This window comes from Pinus tabuliformis, chromosome 2_1, assembly GCF_031772625.1.
Source record: "Pinus tabuliformis cultivar Carrire ecotype Pingquan chromosome 2_1, CPIR1, whole genome shotgun sequence".
In the NCBI taxonomy this organism is placed as follows: domain Eukaryota; kingdom Viridiplantae; phylum Streptophyta; class Pinopsida; order Pinales; family Pinaceae; genus Pinus; species Pinus tabuliformis.
In genome coordinates, this window is record NC_142299.1 from 952,437,923 (window position 1) to 952,442,548 (window position 4,626).

General features: G+C 33.0%; 1 long non-coding RNA gene across 1 annotated transcript; it reads left to right on the plus strand.

Annotated features, from left to right (window-relative positions):
• The first annotated feature begins 864 nt into the window (after positions 1–864).
• LOC149203808 (uncharacterized) lies at positions 865–4,392 on the plus strand. The gene is made up of 3 exons (XR_016253642.1): positions 865–951; positions 3,558–3,602; positions 4,040–4,392. It is a non-coding gene; the product is annotated as an uncharacterized LOC149203808 (long non-coding RNA).
• The last annotated feature ends 234 nt before the right edge of the window (positions 4,393–4,626 follow it).

The following is a 4,626-nucleotide window of genomic DNA, read 5'->3' on the forward strand; positions in this document are numbered from 1 at the left end:
CGAACTCTAAGAAGAAAACTAACCACAAAAATGTTGAAATTCAACACGTAGAGGGTCAGCAACCAAACATACATTGAAAGCATAAAATCCTTCGATGGACCTCAAGTCACAAACATGAGTGGGATTGTTTGGAATTTTTTTAGAATAAAATGCAAACTGGCAATACTTATTGACTGTTCATTGAAGAAATGTAGACCTGAACCACAAGAATAGAGATTGCCCTTGGAATTATGCAGAAATTGTTATCAAAGATTTAATGCTCAAGAAGGTATTGTCCTATTCTTGATTGTCCTCAAATTAAACAACAATAACATGCCATCAAATTATACCCCGTTACATGGCACATAATGTTAATAGTCAAAAGGGTCAAATGAACAAAAACTACGTTTAGGGGAATGTTTAGCATATAAAACTGGGATAAGCTAATCGTGTAGAAAACAGAGCCCCCCCTTCCCAGTCAATTTTTTCATAAAGTAGGGTAAAATGTTTTTATATATGAAGGTCTTACAACAAGGTGGCTGGAAGTTCTTGTAACGAGATCCAATCTTGTTAACTTTGGAAGTAATTTGACTCATAAAATGTATTTATATATTTTACTTCTGAAATCACTATTTAAGTTTGCAAAGTTATACATACCCTATTTTTATTGTGCAAAGTCATGCATATTCTATCTGTAAATTTGAATTGTAAATTTGAATTGATAACTTTTGAATGATGCAAGATATTTTTTTAACCATCAAATTATATTAAAAGATGATATTAAACTACTTGTTCTCGGATCATCTTGCATGTAGTTTAATCTCTGTTTTGTTATTGAATTTCTCCCTACCTTTATCTGACAATATCCATTTTTTACTATATGTGAAGCAGTTGCAAACTAATTTGTAGTTGTTGTTCAACTTTCAGCATTGAAGGACATTTCTGGACGTTCTCTGTATTGCTTCAACTCCGGTAACAGCCTTAATTTCCTTTCCGAGTTTTTGCTTCATTTCTATTTCATCCATGGACCATGATAGAAAATTCTCTTCCATCAATTCTACATTAGACACTCAGCAACTATACAGTCTTACTTGAAAGCAAAAAGTGTTTTTGAGGCTATGTCTACCCATATGTTTTTTATATACATCCCTTACCAAACAATTTGAATACATCAATCTTACCATGCCATTCTCCCTGTGGAGTTTTGTCTTATTAGATTACCCAGGCTTTTTAGGATTGCCTAAATATGTGTCTTTTGATTACATCCCCTACCAAAACCATACGAATACATCCTTTTACTAAACAGAATCTCTTTGACGACTCTGTTTTGAACTATGCTCTCAGGTTATTCAATCAGGCTTTGATGTGCATATATATATATTTCCCATGTAACGAAGTACAACCTTATATTCTACCTATATTCTCAATTACAGAGTATAAGTAGGGTAAAATGTTTTTAAATATGAAGGTCTTACAACAAGGTGGTTGGAAGTTCTTGTAACGAGATCCAATCTTGTTAACTTTGGAAGTAATTTGACTCATAAAATGTATTTATATATTTTACTTCTGAAATCACTATTTAAGTTTGCAAAGTTATACATATTCTATTTTTAGTGTGCAAAGTCATGCATATTCTATCTTTAAATTTGAATTGATAACTTTTGAATGATGGTGTTGAATTACAAAATTTGTAAAGTGTGTGCTTGAATGTCGAGAACAGAGTACTATTCTATTGTTTGCCTAGGATTTTATAACATAGGAAAACCTTTAAATCCCTGCAAAACCTTCATCATGAGGATTAGATTGTGTGGATTATGTTGGGTTTTCTTCTCGTTCCATCTTGACTGGTATTGCCTCAAACTTAGAAAACCACTTTTGGAGATTCTCTCCCATTGGCCTTGGAATTTCACACAACATGGCAGTGGATTAGACTTTTGAGTTGGTGTTTTGACCTATGCTCTCAGGTTATTCAATCAGGCTTTGTTGACTTTGTCAGTGGTTTATCCTATGCTTTCTGCCAAATTTGTGCAACATTAAATATAAATCTAGGCTTCAACTTGGTGTTTTGAACTATGCTCTCAAGTTATTCAATCAGGTTTTGTTAACTTTGTCAGTGGTTTATCCTATGCTTTATGCCAAATTTGTGCAACATTAAATATAAATCTAGGCTTCAACTTGGTGTTTTGAACTATGCTCTCAGGTTATTCAATCAAGCTTTGATGTGCATATATATATATATATATTTCCCATGTAACGAAGTACAACCTTATATTCTACCTATACTCTCAATTACAGAGTATAAGTAGGGTAAAATGTTTTTAAATATGAAGGTCTTACAACAAGGTGGCTGGAAGTTCTTGTAACGAGATCCATTCTTGTTAACTTTGGAAGTAATTTGACTCATAAAATGTATTTATATATTTTACTTCTGAAATCACTATTTAAGTTTGCAAAGTTATACATATTCTATTGTTAGTGTGCAAAGTCATGCATATTCTATCTTTAAATTTGAATTGATGACTTTTGAATGATGGTGTTGAATTACAAAATTTGTAAAGTGTGTGCTTGAATGTCGAGAACAGAGTACTATTCTATTGTTTGCCTAGGATTTTATAACATAGGAAAACCTTTAAATCCCTGCAAAACCTTCCTCATGAGGATTAGATTGTGTGGATTATGTTGGGTTTTCTTCTCGTTCCATCTTGACTGGTATTGCCTCAAACTTAGAAAACCACTTTTGGAGATTCTCTCCCATTGGCCTTGGAATTTCACACAACATGGCAGTGGATTAGACTTTTGAGTTGGTGTTTTGACCTATGCTCTCAGGTTATTCAATCAGGCTTTGTTGACTTTGTCAGTGGTTTATCCTATGCTTTCTGCCAAATTTGTGCAACATTAAATATAAATCTAGGCTTCAACTTGGTGTTTTGAACTATGCTCTCAGGTTATTCAATCAGGCTTTGTTAACTTTGTCAGTGGTTTATCCTATGCTTTATGCCAAATTTGTGCAACATTAAATATAAATCTAGGCTTCAACTTGGTGTTTTGAACTATGCTCTCAGGTTATTCAATCAGGCTTTGATGTGCATATATATATATTTCCCATGTAACGAAGTACAACCTTATATTCTAGCTATACTCTTAATTACAGAGTATAAGTAGGGTAAAATGTTTTTAAATATGAAGGTCTTACAACAAGGTGGCTGGAAGTTCTTGTAACGAGATCCAATCTTGTTAACTTTGGAAGTAATTTGACTCATAAAATGTATTTATATATTTTACTTCTGAAATCACTATTTAAGTTTGCAAAGTTATGCATATTCTATTTTTAGTGTGCAAAGTCATGCATATTCTATCTGTAAATTTGAATTGATAACTTTTGAATGATGCAACATATTTTTTTAACCATCAAATTATATTAAAAGATGATATTAAACTACTTGTTCTCGGATCATCTTGCATGTAGTTTAATCTCTGTTTTGTTATTGAATTTCTCCCTACCGTTATCTGACAATATCCATTTTTTACTATATGTGAAGCAGTTGCAAACTAATTTGTAGTTGTGCTTCAACTTTCAGCGTTGAAGGACATTTCTGGACGTTCTCTGTATTGCTTCAACTCTGGTAACAACCTTAATCTCCTTTCCGAGTTTTTGCTTCATTTCTATTTCATCCATGGACCATGATAGAAAATCCTCTTCCATCAATTGTACATTAGCCACTCAGCAACTATAGAGTCTTGAAAGCAGAAAGTGTTTTTCATATATTTAACATTATGTATATTATAGAAGTAAAAGATCAGTCTTTTATCATATTGTTCAAGTTCCTTTGGAGACAATGCTTAATAGTAAGTGGGTATTATGGTAAACATTTTTATTTGCTGGGGCACCCACATTTGCCTAGGATTTTATAACATAAGAAAACCTTTAAATCCCTGCAAAACCTTCCTTGCGAGGATTAGATTGTGTGGATTATGTTGGGTTTTCTTCTCGCAAAGACTATTAATTTGCATAGCACTGTGCAGCTTGTGTTGGTTACTCACACAACAATGTTAAATACAGATACTTTGCCTTGGCCTACTCTGTTTTGTCACTGGGCAATCCAACTTTCAGCGTTGACGGACATTTCTGGGCGTTTTCTATATTGCTTCATCTCCGGTAACAACCTTAATCTCCTTTCCGAGTTTTTGCTTCATTTCTATTTCATCCATGGGCCATGATACAAAATCCTCTTCCATCAATTGTACATTAGCCACTGAGCAACTAAAGAGTCTTATAAATTTCATTCAAAATTATTTTCCGATTGAAATGATTCAGTTATATATATGCTTTCTTGATAATTTAAACTTTATTCCTTTGTGTTTAACTAATGCAAAGTGGTGCCATCGTGGCTGTCTTGTTTTTTAGTGTGTATTGATATTATATTCCACTTGGCATTTTTTTTGTCATCCACACATTAAGAAAGCGGAAAACAAATACATGCATGTACATTTACATTTAGAATGCATGCAGAAATTGATTTAGGACTTTGCGTGTGCTCTCTGCTCTATGTTCAAACAGTTTCGCTTCTCTTTCCTTAGTAGCTAGGATTTTCACTGCAAAAAAGAAAGTAAACGATTGTTTATCATCTTAGATTGCATATTTAGGAA